The following is a 25,397-nucleotide window of genomic DNA, read 5'->3' as shown; positions in this document are numbered from 1 at the left end:
AGATGGTGGTGTATTAGATTATATTGTGAGGCTAGGGAGTTCTGCTTTTGATACATACATTCTTTCTGTGTACAGCCTCAGAGCCTGTAAAATAGCTGATAGAACTAAAACGCTCTCCAGCCCTTTACATCAACATTGTAAGGTGCCTCTTTTCACTCTGCTCTCCTATCCATATGGCTTTTCATTTTGATTGCTCCTCTTCCCTCAAACACTAACATGTTCTTTTCTGACTGGCAGACAGCCTAGGAGATTCGTAAAATGCCAGCCAATAGAAAAGAACTTAGCTACCATGCAGTACTTAGAAAAAACCTGGGAGTCTGAACTGAAACGTAAATTGATGTGCATGCAAAATGTAAATGCATGTTCACATACGGCCACTAAACAGAGAAAAATCAAAGACAAGCAAAATACCCAAATATCTGGAAGTAAATGGGTAAATTGCACAGTGCAAAAATAATGATAAATAATAAAGGGTATTTAGTTAACATAGTTTTGATCAAAATAATGTAAAAGCCATCCCACCACATCACGGTAATGTAGCACCCCGAGGACTCGGCTGCTACAGGGGTATTGCACCTCAGACCAGAGGTGTGGTATTCCAGTCCCGGGTAAGGATGGAGTGTGGAACTGGGCTCAGTTAGCTGCATGCACTACACTCACCCCATTTCCGGGGGACAGATCAACGGTACTCCCACCAGATAGATGTGCAGGTACGACAGCTTCTGTCCCTGGCTGGAGTGGGGGGGGGGAACATCCCAGTGGTGTAGGAGCAGACAGGGGAGGGACTCTGGGCATAGGTAGGAGCCCATTGGGTGCTGGTCACCTGGGCTCGGGTGTCAGAAGGAGGTATAAAAGGTGGGCACCATCTTAGATCAGGGTCTGTTCAGAGAGGAGCTCAGCCAGAGAGGGCTGACAGGGAGCTGTGGCTCAGTCTGGGCCCAGCTCCAGAGCCAGGCCTGGAGTGGAGGCCTGAAGCGGAGGGAGAGAGAAGTAAGAGGAAGAAGGAACAGAAACACCAGGAAAGGCCCAGAGACGCAGGAAAAGAGGGAACCCTAAGATCCCACGGAATAACGGGTGAAGGGTTGGCAGAACAGGGTGCCGGATCCCAAACTGGTGGAGGCCAATTATCCTTAGCCAGGAACCGGAGGTCGTGGACAAGTTTTGGCGCGACCCCTCGCCATATCTACCAGGAAGGCATACCATATAGGGTCAGGGAAACCGGGAAAGGTTTCACCACTAGAAGGCCCGAGGGAGCTGGACAAAGGTGGATCCCTGGTGGGGACGGCCAGTAGGAAGGAAGAGAGGGGAGCTCAGGACCACGCTCTGGAACTGCCTGGGAGTTGGCTGAGTCCCGCACCTGGTGGACGCAGCACGGCTCGGGTGGTCCTAACTGTGCACAAGGGACCTAATAAAGAACTGTGAGTAAAGCTGTGAAAACTGCAATTGCAAGTCTCAGTGATTCCTTGTCGCACCGGTACCATCAGTGCTGGGACATACACACCATCTCTCCCAACATCATTCCCATCCTCTGCCCTGAGGCCATACCCCTCCCGTTGGGAGTTAAACCATCCACGCTGCACATCCGTACCACCGGCCTCAGCGGACTGCCCTGCAGCGGCGGCTTCATAGCCGCATTCAACGGGTGGCGTAGTCGGACACTAATACCATCATACCAATAACTGCCACTTAGTTTGACACCCTGGGCACGGACCGGGTCACCGCCACGAGGACTACTACCCCTATCGGATCCGGCTCCGGGTATTCCCCGCGTGCGCAACGCTACACAACATGGCCCAGGGGGCGCGTCAGTAACCCTTATGAAACAGTCCTAACTCTAATATTAAAACCTTACCATTTGTCAAGTGACATACATATGGATAAGGGCAGAGAGACTGAACCCCTAGTAGAAACATAGACCTGTGAGGCAGAATGAACCTTTCAGCTCAGACAAAGGGTGACCACACCCTTTATATGTACTAAAGCACACTAAACTGCAAAGAAAAAACCTGGGAGTCTGAACTGAAACGTAAATTGATGTGCATGCAAAATGTAAATGCATGTTCACATAAGGCCACTAAACAGAGAAAAACCAAAGACAAGCAAAATACCCAAATATCTGGAAGTAAATGGGTAAATCGCACAGTGCAAAAATAATGATAAATAATAAAGGGTATTTAGTTAACATAATTTTTATCAAAATAATGTAAAAGCCATCCCACCACATCACGGTAACCCTTATGGGACAGTCCTAACTCTAATATAAAACCTTACCATTTGTCAAGTGACATACATATGGATAAGGGCAGAGAAACTGAACCCCAAGTAGAAACATAGACCTGTGAGGCAGAATGAACCTTTCAGCTCAGACAAAGGGTGGCCACACCCTTTATATGCACTAATGCACACTAAACTGCAAAGAAAAAACCTGGGAGTCTGAACTGAAACGTAAATTGATGTGCATGCAAAATGTAAATGCATGTTCACATAAGGCCACTAAACAGAGAAAAACCAAAGACAAGCAAAATACCCAAATATCTGGAAGTAAATGGGTAAATTGCACAGTGCAAAAATAATGATAAATAATAAAGGGTATTTAGTTAACATAATTTTGATCAAAAGTGCTTAGCCTGCATACATTGCTGCTAGTGGATAAGAGGGAGAAGAGCCCGGGAAGACAGGTAGAGGAGACAGCCATTGTCTCTTTCCCCCTCCCTCCCACACTGTCCAGAGACCCCTTTTTTGAATTTTGTTCTCTCAGCCTCATCTAGCAGTGACAGGTCCCACACTTCTCCATCCAATGACGTGTGGCTGGGCATGGGTGCTGGAGACTGACTTTGTCTCACAGCGTCCCTCCACTGCAGCCGGCAATTCTCTGCACGGCAGAGAGTGAAAGAGCAGAGACTGCGCATGGATAGCCGGAATTACAGCGCGCCGACTTTAGTATCAGATCGGGTTTTCCCCGGTTCTGTGAACCACCTGCTATTTTAAGAAGCGGTTCCACCGAACCAGGGAGTACTGCTTGAATCCCACTACTGGCTGAGAGGTTTATAAGGAAGTTGCTCTGTAATAGTTTTTTTCTTACCTGCCTTTCCTTAAATTTCCCAACACTACTCCACCCTTAATCTCCTTACCCAACTACCTTTACACCTATACCATATGAAAAGTTTTGGGACACATATCTAAATTAATCAATTCAGATTTTTCATTTGGTCCCATTGCCACAGATGTATAAAATCGATTCCCTCGCTATGCAATCTGCCTTTATAAACATTTGGGAAAAAATGGGTCTTTCAAAAATGCACATTGAAGTGGAGTGTGATCCTGTAATAGATTGCCTCCATTGTAACAAGAGAAATGTCTTCTCTCCTAGATATTCCTCGATCATCTGTCAGTATTGAAAAGTGAAAGTGTTTAGAAACCACAGAAACTCAGCCATGAAGTGACAGACCACATAACTGTACAGAGTAGGTTGCTGATTGCTGAGGTACACAGTAGATAAAAGTCACAAATGCTCTGCCGAATCAGTAACCTCAGAGCCCCAAATCTCCTCTGGCATTGTTTTCAACACAAAAACTGGGCGCCGTGAGCTTCATGACTTGGTTTTTTTTGGCCAAGCAACTGCATGTAAACTTTACATCAACAAATACAATACCAAGAAACAGATGTAACATGTAGAATACCTTGATATAGCGGGGCCAAGTGTGCAGAGTCAGATACACAGTCAATAGAGTTTTTAAGGACTCAGTCTATTGGCCACATCAGTAATCTCTGTCTACTTCACAGGAACCCTGAGAACCACCTCCTATCTCATATAGGCTCTTCTTTTGAGTATATAGCCCAATGCGAGGTTACATTTGAACCACCTTAAGAACCTTGATATAGTACTGTAGAGCCAAGTGTGTGGACAGTACCTTGGAACTGCAGAGTCAGGGAATCAAGAGAGTTGGTGCAAATCGATTTTAAGGATTCAGTCAATATGCCATGTCCATAATTATTGACTACTATATGGAAGCCATGAGAATTAACACTTACCTAATGTCATCTGCAGCTCTTTTTTTGAATAGCCGGCCTGGCTCGAAGTCACATGTGCATCACGCTGCAACGATGATGTCGCATCAAGAAGGCCAATCAAAAGAAAAACTAAAGATGCTGGGAGGCATTTCTCAGGGCTCCTGGTCAGCAGACACAGATTACTGATATGGCCGATGGATTGGGTCCTGGGAATTGATTTGCACCAACTCTAGCAGTCAGGCACCTTGATATATCTTTGAGGAAACTGTAGCAGAGAAATCAATAGCAGAGCTGTTTATCTCTTGAATCTAGGCAGAGTGGAAGCACATCATAGTAGCATAGTACCTGAATACTCAGGTGGTATGCAGTCTCATGAGCCATCCTAAAAGACCTAGGAGAGTGACATCAGCGGTACGAGAACACAGGAAGACAGCCGCCAGGAAGGAATATGCACAGGACCAGCACTGGAGCCAGAACTGGTGAGTAACATCTATTTAGACGTCTGCTGGATGAGTATGGAGAAAACCAGAGGAATGATACCTTTCTGACTGCATTTCCCTTCACTTAGTTCCAGTGAAGGGAAATCTTAATGCCTGAGTACACCAAGACATTGTGGACAGTTGTACAAGTGTGTACAGTTATTAGGCAAGTGAGTATTGTTACCACATTATCATTTTTATGCAGATTTTCCAAATCCAAGATGCATAAACTTGAATGCTTATTGGCTGTAGTAGATCGGCTGATGTGTATTTGTGCAATGATGGAAAGTGTGGCCTAAGGATACAACATTCTTTGTGAAGGTGTGCAGAATTATTAGGCATCTTGTTTTTCTCAGGCAAAATGAGACAAAAAAGAGATTTAACTGACTATAAAAAGTAAAAAAATGTTACTAGTCTAACATATTGGGACGTGATCAAAGGACCATCAAAGTTTTTTTTGCAAATAGTCAACAGTGTTGCAAAAAAAGTGTTGGAAAAAGAGAGCCAAAGATTTGAGAAGAATCAAATGTGAAGCGACCAGGAAGCCATTATCCTCCAGTGTTGGCATATCCCAGAACTGCATCCTCCCTGGAGGCCCAGAAGTACAAGGTGTTCAGCGCTTAGAGATATGGCTGAGGTAAGGAAGGCTGAAACCCAAGCACCACTGAACAAAACACAGAAGTGGAAACATCAAGACTGGACCAAGACATATCTTTTGTGAACTGATGAGACTGACTCTTGATGGATCAGATGGATGGGGCTGTGGCTGGATCAGTAATGGGCACAGATCTCTACCTCCACTCAGACGACAGCAAGGTGGAGGTTCTTACTGCTATGAGCTGGTATTATTAAAATTGAGCTAGTTGGACCTTTTCAGGTTGAAGATGGACTCAAAATCATCTCCCAAACCTAATGCAAGATTTTTAGAAGACACTTTCCTCAAGCAGTGGGACAGGAAAAAGTCAGCTTATTTCAAGAAAACCATGATTTTTATGCAGGACAATGCTCCATCGCAGCATCGAAGTCTCCACTGCTCGGCTTCCAGTAAAGGCCTTAAAGATGAAAGAATAATGACATGGGCCCTTCCTCACCTGACGTAAACCCTATTGAGAACTTGTGGGTACTTCTTAAAAGGGAAGTTGATGATAAAGAAAATAGTCTCCTCTTTGAACAGTTTCTGGGAGGCTGTGGTTGGTGCTACCCAAAATGTTGATCGTCAGCAGATGAAAAAACTGAAAGATTTTATGGATGCCAGCTTATATGACTGTCATTGAAAAGAATCAGTATTCTCTGATATTTTTTTTGAAATATATGTTTGCACATTTTGAGTTGTTTGACTATTATTCTAACTTTAACAGATGAAAATAAACAATTGAGATGGGAAAAATTTTCATTTTTTATTTAGTTGCATAATAATTCTGTACATTAATAGTTGCCCAATTTTGCATACATAGATATTCTCCTGAGAAAGACAAAACCTCACTTTTATTTTCCTAAATATTCAGATTTCAGCTTTATTAACATTTTAGATTGATCAACAGCACTGTAATTGTTCAATAATAAAATTAATAATCAAAAATACAAATTGCCTAATACCGTATTTTTCGGACTATAAGACGCACTTTTTTCCTCCACAATTTTGGAGGAAAGTGGGGGGTGCATCTTATAGTCCGAACCTTCTATTGTATACTGTCTTGTTGCTGTGGGTGGTGGGGGTATGGGGGAACAGCAGTGACGGAGGAGCGGGGTACAGGAGGCAGCAGTGGCTACTGCAGCCTATACTGTCCCCGCTGCTTAGGAAAATGAATATTCACTGCTCCCCATGCCCATGGGCGTGAGGAGCACTGAATATTCATTCTCATGGGCCTACAGTGTAGCTGCAGCGCAGCTCCTGCCCGCTTCTAAAGAGCATGAATATTCACCCCCTCTCCACGCCCATGGGAGTGGAGAGGGAGTGAATATTCATGCTCTTTAACAGCGGGCACACGCGATCGCCCGGCAGGGGGAGCCGCAGCAGTATGCGCCCGCTATCAAAGAGTGTGCAGTCACTGCTCCCCACGCACACAGTCCTGGCGTTGGGAGCAGTGACTCTTCCAGCACAGCATCTCCCTGTGTGAGCGTGCATGTCAGTGACGTCATGTGCGACTCACACAGGGAGATCTGTGCTGGCTGCAGAGGAGGACACAGCGCTGGAGGAGAGAAGAAGAAAGCTGAGTAGGAGTGTTTATTTTTTGTGTAATTGGGATGGAGGTGCCAGGCATACCAGGATGTGGGGCTTCCAGGCATACCAAGATGTGGGGCGCCCAGGCATACAAAGGTGTGGGGCTGCCAGGCATACCAGGACGTGGGAGTGCCAGGCATATCAAGATGTGGGGGTGCCAGGCATACCAGGATGTGGGGGTGCCAGGCATACCAGGATGTGGGGGTACCAGGCATATCAAGATGTGGGGGTGCCAGGCATACCAGGATGAGGGGTGCCATGCATACCAGGATGAGGGGGGCCTTGCATGCCAGGATGAGGGGTACCAAGCATACCAGGATGAGGGGGGCCTGGCATACCAGGATGAGGGGTGCCAAGCATACCAGGATGAGGGATGCCAAGCATACCAGGATGAGGGGTGCCATGCATACCAGGATGAGGGGTGCCATGCATACCAGGATGGGGGGTGCCATGCATACCAGGATGAGGGGGGCCTTGCATACCAGGATGAGGGGTGTCATGCATACCAGGATGAGGGGTACCAAGCATACCAGGATGAGGGGTGCCATGCATACCAGGATGAGGGGTACCAAGCATACCAGGATGAGGGGGGGCCTTGCATACCAGGATGAGGGGTGCCAAGCATACCAGAATGAGGGGTGCCATGCATACCAGAATTGGGGGTGCCATGCATACCAGGATGGGGGCTATTAGAACAGAATTAGGGGATATTACCCATATAACAGTGTCAGCAGCAGACCCTCTCCCCCTTAACAGGGCATCATGACCACATTTTTCACCCCTATTTTACTCCTCTAAAACCTAGGTGCGTCTTATCGTCTGGTGCGTCTTATAGTTCGAAAAATACGGTAATTGTGCACACAGCCAATGCTTCCTTGTATGTTCCAGCATGATTAGGCACAACGCAAGGTCCCATATGACAAATACATACACAAATGTCATTATTTGTCAATAAAGAATCATTCATATGGCACACACGTAATTGCAAAGAGTTAATGAAAGCAATCTGTCAAGAAAAATCTATGAAAAAAAGGTAAGAAAAGTGTAGGCAAGAGGTGGCGATAAAATAAAAAAATTGCTGTGTTGGGCATAAAGATAATCACATAGCTCCGAAATCTAGACTCAAAGATATCTATTCGGTAATTAGAGAAGTTGTCCACTACTTTTTATAATGCTCCCAATGTATTTAACCTGTTGAGAGAAGATTTTTTCTAATTACCTTGCGTTGTGTTTATTGCCTGTGAGCGGCGCTATCGCTGACCACTCACAGGCATCCCGTGACCCCCGGCTGCAGCCGGCTCTGGCTTCCATTGATGTCACGTCAGGCATGACTCAGTGACGCGCTCCCCGCGATGGATGCTGGGCTGTGGGTGGGGTTTCCCCGTGGGTCAAAGCCCAGCATCCACCGCACGCTTTCCTGCATTCATTATACAATATGTGAGTTTAATAGATCTTAGCAGCCAATGACAACATATATAACAAACAATAATGGGGACAGTGGGGCCCAGTGCCCTTAAATATAATAAATAAATCAGAGGTGGTACTGTAGTAGATGAAGTATAGAGAACCATCAAGACAGTCATAAAAGGGCCAGCAATTCCACATCATATGCACTCATAGTGGCGAACAGGAAAGGCAAGCTGAGGTGATCAACCTTTCTGACATCCAAACTGAGAAGAGTGACTTGAGTTCCCCCTTGTTTAGCATGTCAATCAATCTGCTCCTCCTCTCGTATTGTCTCCTCCCTATTGGAAAAAGTCAAATCCTTCTTAATCTTTATTTAGTCTATTTGCTAAGGGTTATTTATTTATTTTTTTTATAAATGAGGTTCTCCATTTTAAGTAGATATTGTCCAGTCGTCCAAAATTTGGGAATGATGAATGGAAAGTATACGTTTGGGCTAATCTTTTCTATTATTATTGCTATTTTGATGGATTGAAAACAGTTGTCTTCGTCACCCATAAAACATAATTATGTGAAGTTCTTGTAGCATTGCCCTCTAATCTTATGAAAATGACTACCATATATTGTCAGTAATCACTCATTGCATGTGTCAATTATAAGATGTATTGTGTGTTGACCTAATACAGGGCGACTCTGCTTCCTTTAAATTACAGAAGTGACCTGTAAGGAGTAATAATGATGTCCACAATCCTCTGGAGAAATTTAATAACCAGTTTCTAGTGTCTCATATAATTGGAAATGTTGTAGGATGATACTGTTGACCTGGCTATCTACTTGTATGCAGCTGTAATTCAGGAGATGGTGATGGACTATAATTTCATATGACCGTTTATTTGTTATACATTACATAGGCTTGCAGGAATTGTACCATCTTTATGGATTGCTATGTGAAATTGATAAAAGTAACAAGTTCAATATTTACTAAACACTAAATTATGAAGACGTTCCATGATCTATCGCATAATAGGGCTTTACATTTGGTTTACTGTTTCCTATTTACATTTAGATAGAATAATTTGCGCTGAATTCACTAACTGCTGTGAAATGAGAAAGACAGAAGATTAACATATTTGATTCTGAAAACCATTAAGTGCATCTGTCATTTCTGGTGTGCTTCTCTCTGTGCATGCATATATATCACTGTGGGACAACAGAAGCCCACATGGACTGGGCTGATGAACACACATATATTGCATTACAAGTGGATTATGGATTGGCAACTAAAACCTTGTGTATGGTATAATCCAGTACAGTCTAGTACACAGTACAGCTTGACCGTACCAAAGTGCAAGTAACATTAAGGCAGGGTTCACATTGTTTTTTTGTCACACATCAGTAATTCTATCTGAGCTTCCGGCTGAAAATTGGGATTTCAATGTAACCTCCAATGAGACCACTGACTTTAATGAGAGAGACTTTAATGAGGCAGACACAGTCACTTTTTGGGTCTTTTGGCCTCTGTTTTGGCAGTGTCCGCCTTATTGAGATGGGCGCAAAAGCTTGCTTGACTACGCTTTTTTGCCCACTGCAAGAAGACAGACACTGCCAAAACAAAGGCCACATGCACCAACTGGAAACATATAATAAATATGGATCCTAATAACCTCTCAAATACAAAATGTATAATCATCAGGGAGAGATAGACTATAGAAAGGTATAAAATCTAACTTTTATTCATTTCATTAAAATACATAAACCTAGAGTAGAAAGCCAAATTTATACCAACTAACTTTCACAAACATATAAAGTGCAGGTGCTCATAATAGCCAGTGCTCGTAATAATCGTTCAATCTCACCCGTATGACTCGATGAAATGTATCCCTCCAAGGTCTAAGGTAGGCAGAAGCAATAGTAGAACAAAATCTGGCACCAAAGTACCCTGTCGTGCCACGTGAAAGACTCCCGCCCTTACAATGGCAGCATCAGAGTGTGGAACTGCCTGATGTAGCACCCCAAAGTAACCCTCTCTAAGAGTTTTCTCCCATTTATCAAGGATTCTTCAGGGGAATATAAGTATTAGCAGAAAAGGGGGTAAGAGAGACAGAAGAAAGGGTCCTGCAGTGGCAGGAAGCCCTAAACAGGTTTGCATGGTGTTGCATAACTTTGCATAATCAATATGGTCATCCAGTGCAGTGAAGCAAATAGCAGCCCTAAATATAACACAAGCGTGCTCATCTGTGTCTGGCGTCTGACCTCACTTCCGGGCCTTGGAACACTCACATGTCCATTTCATGCCTAGTGATTGGCGCATTACCACGGGAGCACTTCTCCACAATGTATTAAGTGAACCACAGCAATAGGACCGATGAGTGAGATTGAACTATTTTTTTACGAGCACTGGCTATTATGAGCACTTGCACTTTATATGTTTGCTATAGTTGGTCAGTATAAATTCGTCCTTCTGCTTTAGGTTTATATATTTTAATAAAATCAATAAAAGTTCGATTTTATACCTTTCTATAGTCTATCTCTCCCTGCTGATTATACAAAATAGAGGCCAGACAAGGAAAAAAGTGACTCTGTGACCTCATTAAAGTCAATCGTGCCTCAGAGGTTGAATGGTGTCTCTACTGAGTTGTGATTAACAGCGTCTGGGAGGGGTGAAAATGAACGTCCCAAGTAAAGACTCTGCATAAATGTACGGTTTAACTGCAAGTATAGATTTATCATACCATGATCCAAAAGCAACAAATGTAAATATCACTGGAATGGATCAATGCAGTGCAAAACAAAAAGAAGCAGCAAAATCAGGAGAGCTCAGGGTTCTCTTTAAATACCTTTCTTTATCAAAGATCCATAGCGGTAATGGAGCAAAAGAGCTGCTGAAGGTCACAAAAAAGCTCTGGATGCTGAAGGAATGGCAATCAAAATATTTACATCAATGGCTGCACTATTTCAAATGGAGGCATCCAATGTCAGAATGCACGAGAGGTTAACTTAACATAGTGTTTGCAAACATAGATGTAACTCTTTGTTCCAGTCATTTCCTATGTATTGAACTATAGTGTAACAATTAAGTAAATGAGAAGAATTACTCTCTAATAAGCAAGATCGACAGCCAATTACAGAGGGACTCATCAGTTAGGACGTTCATCTCATTATTTAATGCCTATTTGAGAAAAGTGCTAATCCAGATTTAGTCCTTTAGATTTCCAATTACCACTGCTGCCTTCCTTTTTAATTGTCCACAAACTACTGTAGCGTGTCTCTGACTGCTAGGCATTAATTAAACCTACTGAAGAAGATTTTGCTGTGTCATTAGATGAATTAAGTTTAAGCACACAGGAAGGCACAGAAATACTAAGCCCCTGTGTTTTCAAAATGTACCATTTTATAGGGGTCTGGTATGAGAAGTAAAATTATTATTTTTAGTTGAGGTTGAAATACCCACCACCTGGTTTTTCCTCTCTCATTCCTGCATTTTCCTAGGTAAAACTTGCTCGGCTGTTGCTACATTTGCTTTTTGCCACTTGGCAGTTCTACTATCACATAGATTTATACCAACAGCATTAGCATTCTCTATATTTCTGCTATCTGCAACTAATGAACCTTATTGGGTGCTACTATCCTTTTTGGAGTAATTATTTGATGATTGTTGCCTTGCAGCACGTAATTCTATAGGAATGTGCAGGTTTCCTATTCCCTATATTATGTCCTGTTTTTAAGTCTTTCTACACATTGTTTTCTATGTCAATAGATTTAATAAAATTATTTATGTGTTTTTCTATATCATATACTCAGTGTCCTCCTGTTTTGATGCTTATTGGAGTGATTTGTGATATGGATCCCCATACCTAAATTGTGTGGTGTGGGCGATCCATTATTATAATATGGGCTTCATGTTTCTCATAATAAATTCTTTAGATATCAGTGATTTTTACAAACAAATTCAAGTTTGTGGCTAAATGTTTAACACATGTTAAACATGCCATCAGTATAGGAATACAACACCAAAACCACCAACAGTACAGAAATGCATCACCAGACTCGCTAAAAGTGCAGAAATAATGCATCCCAACCACCATTAGTACAGGAATATGTCACTACAACCATCATTAATAAATGAATACATCACCAAGCTTAGTACGTCAACCAATTGTAATGTCAGATCAGCTCCATATCCAATTGTATCACATAAGCCTTCAATGTTAACAAAGTTCTTAACAAAGGTAATGAAATATTGTGAGTTGTGGCTAACAGATATCATAAGACTGTGGATCATACAGGAACCACAGTACTGATGAGACACAGTAAGTATCACAAATAAGTATTTACATACAGGTACTTCTCTAATTGGAGTCCTCCTTTTTTTCTCTATCTTGTCAAGACTTCATAACAACTTTTCGCTTCCACAGCTAGCCTCTGTAGACTTCCGTTTTCTCCAGTTTTCTGCAGTACAATGTGTCCACCTATACTGCCCAATCTCTATATTGTGCCCCTCCTCACAGTCCCTCCATCTGCATACTGTCCTCTCTTTGCTTTGCCTTCACACTGTCCCTCAATGCTGCCCTTACTTTATGATGCAGACCCACACTACCTAGTCTATATATTGTCCCCTCACACTTTTACACCCCATACTGTCCCTTCACACTCCCCCCCCATAATGGTCCACTCACATTCACCATCCCATACTGTCCCCTCACATTTCCTCTCCCATAATGTGCTCTCACATTTTACCCCCAAATTTTTCCCTCAAACTTTTAACCCAATACTGTCCCCTTACGCTCCACTAATACTATCCCCTCACACTTTCTCCTCAATATTATGCACTCACACTTTTCCCTCCATACTGTCCCATCACAATTTTATCCTCAATACTATCCCCTCACACTTTCCTTCTACACTGTCCCTTCACACTTTTCCCCTTTTCTGAACTCTGACACTTCCCCCCATTCTATATTGCTACACTTTTACTCCCCATATTGTTCCCTTGTAAGAGTCCCTCCAATAGAACTCCTCTATTTCTTTGGCTCCATTGGATAACTTACCTTATCACCATCCTTCTCCTCTGTGATAAATGAGTGATGTCAGCAGCATGATCAGGTAACCTGATAACGCTGCTGATGTCACCTTGACCCCGAAAGTGTCAGCTGTCAGAGCTTCATTTGTACTCACACCTGAAAGACCCTAGTATAATTGAAGGCAGGGAGCCGGCATGTTATACCTTCTCTGAGATGGTTGTCAGTTTATCAACTGGCTTGTAGAATGTCTGAAACCCACTCCATAGGAGGAGGCAGTAAAATGCTCTCTCCTGGGAGACATCTGCTCCCTCCACTAGTTTTGCCCCTTTTGTGGTACCATTTAGTTGACCCATAGCCGCCAAAGTCAGTTTTCACCTTCCTGGCCAAGCCAAAAATTTCAAATCTGACCTGTCACTTTATGTGACAATAACTCTAGAATATTTATTATATATTAACATATATTAGTGATTTTAAATTTTTTTTTTGTGACACATTTTACTTTATCTTGTTAAATTTAGGAGAATTTGACTTGTGTTTATTTATGAAACTAAAGGCAATTTTACAAAAACATTGAAAAATTCTAAAATTTTTCAACTTTGAATTTTTATAACCTTAAAACACATAGTAATTCCAAACAAATTAGTTAATAAATAATGTTTACCATGTGTCTGCTTTTCGTAATCATAATTTACGAAATGTCTTTTTTTAGTTTGGATGTCAGAAGAGATGAAATTTTAGCAACAATATTTCATTTTTTCAACTAAATTTACAAAACCTGTTTTTTAGGCAGCACCTCATGTTTGAAGTTACTTTTGGGATCCTATTAGTCAGAAACCTCTCACAAAACACCCCATTTTTAAAAATGCATCCATCAATGTATTAGAAGTTTGTTAACGTTAACTTTTCAAATGCTTCACAGGAAATAACGTAAAATAGAATGAAAACATGAGAAATTACATTTTTTCCATGATAATATTTCTTTAGCCCTAAATTTTTAGTTTCCACAAAAGTAACAGAACAAAATGGAAAGCATAATCTATTGCAAAATTTCTCCTGAGCTATTTGATACCCCATATGTGGTCAGAAGCTACTGTTTGGGCACACGGCAGGGTTCAGAACGGAAGGAGCGCTGTTCGACTTTTGGATCGCAATTTTGGCTGGAAAAGATTGCAGACACCATGTCGCATTTGAAGAGCCCCTAAGGTGACGAATCAGCAGAAACTTGTCACAAATGAACCCATTTTAGGAACAACACCTCTCAAGGTATTTATCTAGTGGGTAGATACCATTTGGGCCTACAATTATTTCACAAAAATTTAAAACATTGGATCCCAAAAAGTGAAAACGTTAATTCTTTCCACGAAAATGTTGCTTTAGTCTCAAATTTCTCAAAGGCACCTCCATAATTTGTTATGCAATCTCTACTGAGTATCCAAATACCATATAAATAGTTGGACACTCATGTTTGGGCACACAGTGGGGCTCAGAAGGGAAGTGGCACCCATTGATTTCAAGACACGTGTGAGGTGCGAAAACAGCAAAAACCCACCATGAGACCCTATTTTAGAAATTACATTCCTCAAAGAATTCATCTAGGGTTTGGTAAGTATCTTGAACCTACAGGAGCATCACAGAATTTTATAAAATTGGGCTCTGAAAATGAAAAAAATGAAAAAAACAACAAAATGTATTTCCACTAACAAGTTGCTTTAGCCTCACATTTTTCATTTTCACAAGTGCAATAGGAAAAATGGACCACCGACTTTGTTGTGCAAATTCTAAGTACACCGTTACCCTAAACATGGTCAGAAATTACTGTGTGAGCACATGGCAGGGCTCCAAAGGGACAGAATGCTATGAACTTTTGGTGCACAATTTTGGCTGGAATACTGATTTGGCACAAAGAAAAGCTCAGAATGGAAGGAATGTCATTCTGGAATGCTGGTTTTGCTGGAATGGTTTCTGAGTCCCAGAGGTACCATAATAGCAGGCTCTACCAAAAGTGGCACAATTTAACAGACTACAACCCTAAACGATTTCACCTAAGGCTGCAATGAGCATGTTGATACCCCAGGTGTTTCACAGAATTTTATGTCATTAGGCCATAAAAATAAAAAAATGACTTTTTCACTACTTTAATGTTGTTTTAGCCCCGTATTTCCCATTTTCATAAGGCTATAGCTGAAAATGCACAATATAATTTATTACACAATTTCTTTCAAATGCGGAAAAACCCATATGCAGTCCGAAACGTTTGTTCAGGCACATGTAGTACCAAAGGAAGCAGCGCTATTTGTCTTATGAAACACAATTTTACCTGGAATAGGCATAATTTGTGGAGCTCTAAGTGTATCAGACCAGCAGTCTCATTAAAAAGTGACCCCATTTTAAAAATTACATCCCTTTGGAAAGTCATCTATGGGTGTAGTAACTATTTGGGCTTGTTTTTTGTCAGTCAAGTTGAAGCTTTTATTGGTGTCATTTTGGGATACATAGCATTTTGGATCACTTTTAACACTCGGTTCACATTTATCCTGTTTTCTATGCTAAGCACTTATGTTACGGATTTGACGCGCCCCCTGGGCCGTGTGTGTGTGGGGATACCCGGAACCGGACCCTTTGTGGATGCTGGGGGTTGTAGACCTTGCGTGGCGGGGACCCGGTCCCGTGGCTCAGGGTGGTCAAACCAAATGGCAGTCTGTTTATAGGGTTTTGTGATTAATTGTCCGACTACGCCACCCGTGGATTGCGGTCAGAGTGAACCGCCGCTGCAGGGCAGACCGCTGAGGCTGGTGTTGTGGGTGCAGCAGAGGGTAGTATAACTCCCCACGGGAGGAGTATAGCCTCAGGGCAGTAAATAGGGATGTTGGTGGTGATGGTGCGTGGGAGCAACAGTAACCACACGGAGTCTGTCATGCAATTCAGGGTCTTTACTGTTGGTGGTATTAAGGGACCCGTACGGAATACAGGTTAACAATGGAGGCCTGGTCAGTCTGAGAGCAACTGGGAAATTCCGCTGGTCAGGGGGAGTTTGTAGGCCTACCGTGCTGACTTCACTCTTTCTTGGCTATCCCGCTGTAGTGTGGTGGTAGCCCCACGTCTCTGAATGTACCGTGTAGAGATGAGTGTTGTTCTACTCGAACTGTTCGCCAATCTCAAATTCGAGCTGTTTTGGGCGGTGTTCGAGCCGTTCGGCGAACACGAACAATTTGAGAAAAATTCGGCTGTTCGAGGTTATGTTCGATAACTGTTCGTGCACCAAAATCATAACTGGATTTTTTCTCAGTAATGATGAAAATTAATGTTAATACGCAGTTTGAGTGTACAGCGGGGTGGGGGGAGGGGCAGGGGATGGATCTCTGCAGGAACAATGAAGATCTCCATTTTTTTTTCTCTTTCCCGCATTTGCAGTGGGGAGGTGCAATCTGTCAGCCTATCAGCAGCGCACACACGGAGCGAAGTGCTTTTTTTCACACAAGCAAGGGCATGTGTCATTGGCAGTGTATGTCACATGTCCTTGCCCTATAAGACCAAGCCATTTTCCCCGTCGCCACCATTTTCTCACTGCTGCAGCTGCGTGTTAGACGGCACCGCTGTTGCTGTGTGCGCTATACCTTGTTAATTTCAAGCCAATTTTCGCACAAATATACAGATAGCTTGGGAGTAGGGAATAGTTGTGATTGCAGTCCTTTTAAGGACTAGGTTACAGCATTTCCTACGACTTTTATCAGGGAGGTCTGTGCTCTTAAATAGATAGGTTGTGGGAGTAAAGACTAATTGTAATTGGAGTCCTTTTCAGGACTAGGTTACATGAGTTCCTATCAGTTTTTGCCAGGCAGGTCTGTGCCAGTGCTGTGCAAGTTTTTTTCACAGCATTTGGCTGAATCTAGCAAAGCTAATCCTTTTTGGCCTATTGCAGAGTGTGTTAGTCAGTGGAGTAGCCTATCTGTGTTGCAAGATATAACACCTGTGTATAGAATACCAATTTTTTTACTGCACCTAGTGAAGTAAAATCTTTTGGGCATAGCATCATTCTATTAGTCCATCTATACTGACCTCCATCAGGTTGCAAACTGAATATAATTTTTTTCTGCATCTAGCTCTGAAAAAATATTTGGGCTTCTAGCAGTGTGTGGGACTTGGTCTATTAGTCCATCTATACTGACCTCCATCAGGTTGCAAATTAAAAATAATTTTTTTCTTCATTTAGCTCTGAAAAAATATTTGGGCTTCTAGCAGTGTGTGGGACTTGTTCTATTAGTCCTTCTATACTGACCTCCAGCAGGTTGCAAATTGAATATAATTTTTTTCTGCATCTAGCTCTGAAAAAATAGTTGGGCTTCTAGCGGTGTGTGGGACTTGGTCTATTAGTCCATCTATACTGACCTCCATCAGGTTGCAAATTAAAAATAATTTTCTTCTGCATCTAGCTCTGAAAAAATATTTGGGCTTCTAGCAGTGTGTGGGACTTGGTCTATTAGTCCATCTATACTGACCTCCATCAGGTTGCAAATTAAAAATAATTTTTTTCTGCATCTAGCTCTGAAAAAATATTTGGGCTTCTAGCAGTGTGTGGGACTTGGTCTATTAGTCCATCTATACTGACCTCCATCAGGTTGCAAATTAAAAATAATTTTTTTCTGCATCTAGCTCTGAAAAAATATTTGGGCTTCTAGCAGTGTGTGGGACTTGGTCTATTAGTCCATCTATACTGACCTCCATCAGGTTGCAAATTAAAAATAATTTTTTTCTTCATTTAGCTCTGAAAAAATATTTGGGCTTCTAGCAGTGTGTGGGACTTGTTCTATTAGTCCTTCTATACTGACCTCCAGCAGGTTGCAAATTGAATATAATTTTTTTCTGCATCTAGCTCTGAAAAAATATTTGGGCTTCTAGCAGTGTGTGGGACTTGGTCTATTAGTCCATCTATACTGACCTCCATCAGGTTGCAAATTAAAAATAATTTTTTTCTGCATCTAGCTCTGAAAAAATATTTGGGCTTCTAGCGGTGTGTGGGACTTGGTCTATTAGTCCATCTATACTGACCTCCATCAGGTTGCAAATTAAAAATAATTTTTTTCTGCATCTAGCTCTGAAAAAATATTTGGGCTTCTAGCAGTGTGTGGGACTTGGTCTATTAGTCCATCTATACTGACCTTCATCAGGTTGCAAATTAAAAATAATTTTTTTCTTCATTTAGCTCTGAAAAAATATTTGGGCTTCTAGCAGTGTGTGGGACTTGTTCTATTAGTCCTTCTATACTGACCTCCAGCAGGTTGCAAATTGAATATAATTTTTTTCTGTATCTAGCTCTGAAAAAATAGTTGGGCTTCTAGCGGTGTGTGGGACTTGGTCTATTAGTCCATCTATACTGACCTCCATCAGGTTGCAAATTAAAAATAATTTTTTTCTGCATCTAGCTCTGAAAAAATATTTGGGCTTCTAGCAGTGTGTGGGACTTGTTCTATTAGTCCTTCTATACTGACCTCCAGCAGGTTGCAAATTGAATATAATTTTTTTCTGCATCTAGCTCTGAAAAAATAGTTGGGCTTCTAGCGGTGTGTGGGACTTGGTCTATTAGTCCATCTATACTGACCTCCATCAGGTTGCAAATTCAAAATAATTTTTTTCTGCATCTAACCCAGCCAATAGTTTTGGCCTAATACCACAGTTTGGCCACTCAGCTCTGCTCGGTTACCATCCATTGTTTTTTTGTGCAAACAGCTCCAGAGTTGTGAATTAGTTAACCACCAAAATGAGTGGAAAAAGGCCTGCTGCTGGTGGAAAGGGGAATAGGCGTGTTGGGAAGGGGAAAAAAGGTTGTGTCCGTGGGGTAGGTGTTAAAACAACAGTAACATCTGCAGAAGAAAGACCATCTTCCAGCCAAACTAAAATGTCTACTTCTTTTAGCGGACAATGTGATAAGATCCCTTTCTTACGGCCACGCCAATCGCTACAAATTCCAGATGAGGCACAAAAACAGCAGGTGCTTCAACGGATATCAAGTGCTCCTTTAAGTGGGCTCTCCTCCACATCAACTTCAACATCACAAATACTCCAGTCCTCAAAGGTGTCACCCAAATCGCACTTGCTTCCTCACAGCTCCTAAATCTCCAGCTGCCCGTCTGAGTATGAGGTAGAACAGATGGTTGAGTCTGCAGAGCTGTTTACTCATACTACAGCCTGGGAATCAGAGGTCGACTCCAGCGCTTCTGTGAATCCAGACGAGGAAATGATCTGCACTGATGCCCAGAATCTTTATGAGTCGGATCCAGGACCAGACGCAGAAGGTTCTGACCATAATGTAGACCCTCATTCCCAAACTGTAACTCCTGTTGGTGGAGACAATGAGGAAGACGATGATAAGACTCAAATACCTGATTGGAGCGACAACTTTAGTTTTTTGTCAGGGCAGGAACAGGTTGGTTCTGAGGACGACGGGTGTGATAACGCACAGGGTGATGATGATGAGGTCGGAGATCCCACTTACTGTCAACCCACAGTCAGCCAAGAGATGAGGTCAGCAGAGGAGGTGGAGTAAGATGCTAGTGACGACGAGGTCAGGTTGCGCCTTCCTGGACAGAGACGTAGTACTGGAAGCACGTCAACAACTGCATCCTCAAACACAACTCTGCCTCTCACCACAAGTCGTGGTGGCTCTTCAGGTCGCATGGGTGCTAAGCCTTGCATAGCCTGGGCATTTTTTCAGATCGATAAAGATGACCCAACTCGTGTTATCTGTAACATTTGTCAGCAAAAGCTAAGTAGAGGCCAAAAAATACATAGTTTGAGTACTTCATGCATGAACCGGCACATGGACATGAAGCATAAGTTGCAGTGGGAAGCTCAGTGTGCTACAATGCGGCCTAGCCGGCCGGGCCAATCACCGTCTGCCATATCTTGTGCATCCGCGGCCTCTTCATCCTCTGTGACTGGGGGGACAGCAGTCACACCTGTTTTGGGGCGCAGACCTGCCACCTCTTTACCCGCAACAGCCAGCGTGATTGGCAGGTCATCATTTTCTTTGGAGGTGGTAACACCAGCTGGTGTTGAGCGCTGTCCAACATCGATAGCACCACCTTTGGATCAAGGCAACCTAACATGTCCGCCTGCATCTTCCTCACAGACCGGCAGTTTGCCGGGGACACCCTTATCAACCCCGTCTAAGCACAATAGCCAGCCCTCGGTCCCTCAGATGTGGACAAGTAAAAGACCATTTCCTCCTAGCCATGAGAAAGCTAAGAGGTTGAATTTCACCATCTGCAAGCTCTTGGCTACAGAAATGCTGCCTTTCCGCCTGGTGGACACAGAGGATTTTCGAGACCTTATGTCCGTCGCAGTGCCCCAGTACCAGATGCCCAGTCGGCACTACTTCTCAAAGAAAGGTGTGCCTGCGCTCCACCAGCATGTCGCACACAACATCACCGCTTCTTTGAGAAACTCTGTGTGTGACAGGGTGCATTTCACCACAGACACTTGGACGAGTAGGCATGGACAGGGGCGTTACATGTCGCTGACTGGGCACTGGGTAACTATGGTGACAGCAGGACAAGGGGCTGCTGTCCAAGTCTTGCCGTCCCCACGAGTTGTGCGTCAATCCTCTTTATGTCAAAGTTCCTCCACTGCTTCTGCCTCCTCAACCTCCTCTCGGTCTTCCACCTGCACCCAAAGCCTGTCTGGTCATGCCACAAGCTTTCTAACTGCGCAGAAGGGATCCTGCACACCTCCTTACTATGCTGGCAGTAGGGCTCAACGTCATCAGGCGGTTTTTACATTGAAATGTCTGGGAAATGTGAGTCACACAGCTGAGGAGTTGTGGTCAGCTCTGGAGAACCAATTTCATGAATGGTTGTCTCCACTGGACCTGAAACCAGGGAAGGCCGTGTGCGACAATGCTGCAAAACTGGGTGCGGCCCTTCGCCGGGGCAATGTCACACACGTGCCTTGTATGGCTCACGTGTTGAACCTGGTTGTCCAGCAATTTTTAGCCCATTATCCCAGACTAGATGGCCTTCTGCAGAGGGCACGGTCGCTGTGTGCTCACTTCCGCCGTTCGCATCCCGCAGCTCAGCGACTTACATCTCTACAGAAGTCGTTGGGCCTGCCACTTCACCGGCTAAAATGCGATGTGCCTACCCGGTGGAATTCAACTCTGCACATGTTGCAGCGACTGTGGCAGCACCGACAAGCCCTGGTGCAATACGTTCTGACGTATAGCCTGGGCCAACGAGATTCAGAGGTGGGGCAAATCACGCTGGAGGAGTGGTCTCAGATCAGGGACCTATGCACCCTTCTGCACAGTTTTGAAATGGCGACGAAGATGTTTATTGCTGACGATGCCATTATCAGCATGACTATTCCGGTGATTTACATGCTGGAGCACATGTTAAACAGAATTCGGAGTCAGGTGGTGGCACAAGAGGAGGTGGAGGAAGTAGAGGAGGAGGAGTTGTATGCGGAAGGGCTAACATCTGCAAGGTCCAGACGGTCGGCAGCACCAAGGCGGCAGGCATGTGAGGGTGGGGGAGATGGTTTTACCAGGGCGCATGGTAGCAGCCAAACTAGTGAGGAAGGTGCAGGAGCCCAGGAAGAAGTGGAGGACGAACTGATGGAAGACTCATCAGATGAGGGAGACCTTGATCACATTTCTGTTGTGCGAGGTTGGGGGGAGAGGACAGAGGAAGGAAACATGATTGTTACCTCGCCACCAACACAACAGGGACTTGGTGCTCCTGGATGCGCAACACACATGAGTGCCTTCTTGCTGCACTACCTGCAACATGACCCTCGAATTGTGAGAATTAGAAATAATCCTGACTACTGGGTTGCCACACTGTTAGATCCCCGGTACAAAAGTAAATTTGCAGAAATTATTCCTGCCATAGAAAGGGATGCACGCATGCAGGAGTATCAGCAGAGACTGTTGCAGAATCTTACATGTGCTTTTCCACAAAATACCAGTGGTGCACGTAGTGAATCTCACAGTTCCAACTTGCCAACCGTGGGACCGTCAAGTGTTCAGCACTCAAACCGTAACAGAACCACAGTATCTGCTGGTAACATCAATTTTGCGGAATCATTTCACCACTTTTTTAGCCCATCCTTTGCAAGGCCACAGGAGCCAAGAAGTCTGACACATAGTCAACGCCTAGAGACGATGGTACAGGAGTATCTCCAAGTAAACATTGAAGCCACGACTGTGTCACTGGACCCTTGCTCTTTTTGGGCTTCCAATCTGGATAAATGGCCGGAGCTAGCCACTTACGCCTTGGAGATCTTGTCATGCCCCGCAGCCAGCGTTCTGTCTGAACGTGTGTTCAGCGCTGCTGGTGGTGTGCTGACAGATAAGCGCACGCGGCTCTCCACTGATAATGTAGACAGACTCACGTTCATAAAGATGAACAAATCATGGATCCGAAACGACTTTTCTACCCCTGTGTCATCCTGGGGAGAGTAAAAGCTTGATGATTGGTTAAAATCACTCTACCAACCGTTTTAAGCTTTCAAATTACTAATCATGTTTATCTGTATCTTGACTGGAAAATAATTTGGGCTTTGTAGCAGTGTGCAGCACTGATCCTATTAGGCCATCTATACTAAAGCTTCACCAGATTTAAAATTAAAAATAATTTTTAGCTGCATCTAGCCCGGAAAATAATTTTGGGGCTCCGAGATGCGCAAGGCACATAAGTGCCTTCTTGCTGCACTACCTGCAGCATGACCCTCATATTGTCAGAATTCGAAGTAATCATGACTACTGGGTTGCCACACTCTTAGATCCCCCAAACTTTTCGATCAACCTTTTCATTTTAATAAAGACCAAAAAAATGGTCATTTTTGAAATTATAAGCATTAGCAGGTTGTTAGAAACTGAAATCAAACAGTTTTCAACTCAAAACTTTATTCTAGGTGATGTTACATTTTCACATAGGACCCCTTGTTCGAAAGGAGCTTCTGAACTCTCTCGTCCATTGAATTTGTCAGGTTTTGGATGGTTTCTGCTTCAATTGTTTTGCATGAGGACAGAATACCCTCCCAGAGCTGTTGCTTAGATGTGAACTGCCTCCCGCCATCATAGACACTCCTTTTAATGATGCTCCAAAGGTTCTGAATGGGGTAGAGGTCAGGGGAGCATGGGGGTCACACCATAAGTTTGTCCCCTTTTATGCCCATATCAGCCAGAGATGCAGATGTTTTATGTGCAGCATGAGATGGTGCATTATCATGCAGAAAAATGATCTTGCTGTGAAATACACGGTTCTTCTTCTTGAACCATGGCAGGAAGTGCTGTTTGAGAAAATCCACATACATTATGGAGTTCATCTTTAGCGCCTTCAGGGATCCTAAAGGGGCCGACAATCTCTCTCCCCATGATTCCAGCCCAAAACATTACTCCACCTCCTCCTTGTTGGCGCTGTAGCCGTGTTTGCGTGGGGTGTCCATCAACCAGCCATCCTCCACTCCATCCATCTGGACCATCGAGCGCTGCACGGCACTCATCCGTGAACAAAACAGTTTTGAAATCAGTCTTCATGTAATGTTTGGCCCACTGGAGCCGTTTCTGCTTGTGTGAAGTGGATAGAGGAGGTCGACAGGATGGCGCATGCACAGCTGCAAACCTCTGAAGGACCCTGCATCTTGTTGTTCGGGGAACGTTGGAGGCAAAAGCAGCTTCAAAAACTTGTCTGCTGCTATGACAAGGCTTTTTTGCCGCTGCTCTTTCAACCTGACGTAATTGCCTGTAGGAAAGAGTCCTCAATTTGCCCTTATCAGCACGCACACGTGTGTACTGTGAATCAGCTACATACTTCTTGATTGCCAAGACACTTCATCCTGATCATCGCACAATGTTGATTGTAGTCATGCCTTGACCTAAACACTCCACAATTTGTTGCTTCTCAGCAGCCGACACATCCTTTTTCTTTCCCATTTTGGCAGAAAATGTAGGCTGCTTAATAATGTGAGAGAGCCTTCTTAAGTAGTCTTGCCTTTCATTGGACACACCTGCCAAACTAATTAGCACAGGTGTCTGCAATTGCTTACAGTGATATAAAGAGCCCTGACACACATCACCATCAATGAGTTTAACTGACAAACAAACAAATTCTTCCCTTATCACTCCTAAACACTTTTTGTATAATAATTTGGAACGCAGTGTACATGTGCTTTTCCACAAAACACCAGTGGTTCACGTAGTGAATCTTACAGTTCTAACTTGCCAACCGTGGTCTGTATGGAGTTGTTCAATAAAGGGCCCAAAATTAAGATAACATAGATGGGAGAGGTCTCTATGAATAGGAATTCCTAAGTATTTGATACCCTGTGAGGGCCAGGCAAAGGGAAAGTTGGACTGGATGGAATCCTATATGGATTTGGGGAGGGAGACATCGAGGGCCTCAGACTTCGCTGCATTGATTTTAAAATTTTACCATGTAACAAAGTGATCTATTTCAGCCATAACAGCATGGATGGATATATGTGATTGAGTGATATATACTAGGACATCATCAGCAAATAGAGAGCACTTGTACTCGGTGCCTCCCACCTCAATCCACCTAATATTGGGGTTATGGCGAATTGATGAGAGCAGGTGCTCCGTCACTAGGATGTATAAGAGAGGGGACAGAGGACATCACTGCCTTGTCCCATTGGTGATTGTGAAAGGTGATGAAAATGTTCTGACGCACCCCCTGGGCCTTGGGACACCCGGAGCCGGACCCTTTTTGGTGGATGCTGGTGGTTGTAGTCTTCGTGGCGGCGACCCAGTTCCGTGGCTCAGGGCGGTCAAACCAGTGGCGGAACTATTTATGTGGTTTTCATGTTTAAATGTCCGACTACGCCACCCGTGGATTGCGGTCAGAGTGAACCGCCGCTACAGGGCAGACCACTGAGGCTGGTGTTGTGGGTGCAGCAGAGCGTAGCATAACTCCCCACGGGAGGAGTATAGCCTCAGGGCAGTGTATGCGGAGGATGGGGGTGATGGTGCAGGGCAGCAGCAGTAACGACACGGAGTCAGTGATGCAGTTCAGGGCCTTTACTCACAGTTCTTATTATCCAGACCACGTCTGCAGGTAACGGCTGCCCACGTCGTACTGTGCTCACCAGGTGAGGGGCTCAGACAACTCCCAGATAACTTTGGAGCACTTCACAGGACCCCCTTTGTGTGTCCTTTGTCTGGCCTTTCTTACCAACACTTCTGTCCGGCTGCCTCGGGCCTCCTCTTGGTAAACTTGGCGCCAGTTTCCCTGACCCTATGTGGTG

This window comes from Phyllobates terribilis, unplaced genomic scaffold, assembly GCF_046119375.1.
Source record: "Phyllobates terribilis strain yellow unplaced genomic scaffold, ASM4611937v1 Scaffold_12__6_contigs__length_324123572, whole genome shotgun sequence".
NCBI lineage: Eukaryota > Metazoa > Chordata > Amphibia > Anura > Dendrobatidae > Phyllobates > Phyllobates terribilis.
This window is presented reverse-complemented; position numbering follows the sequence as displayed.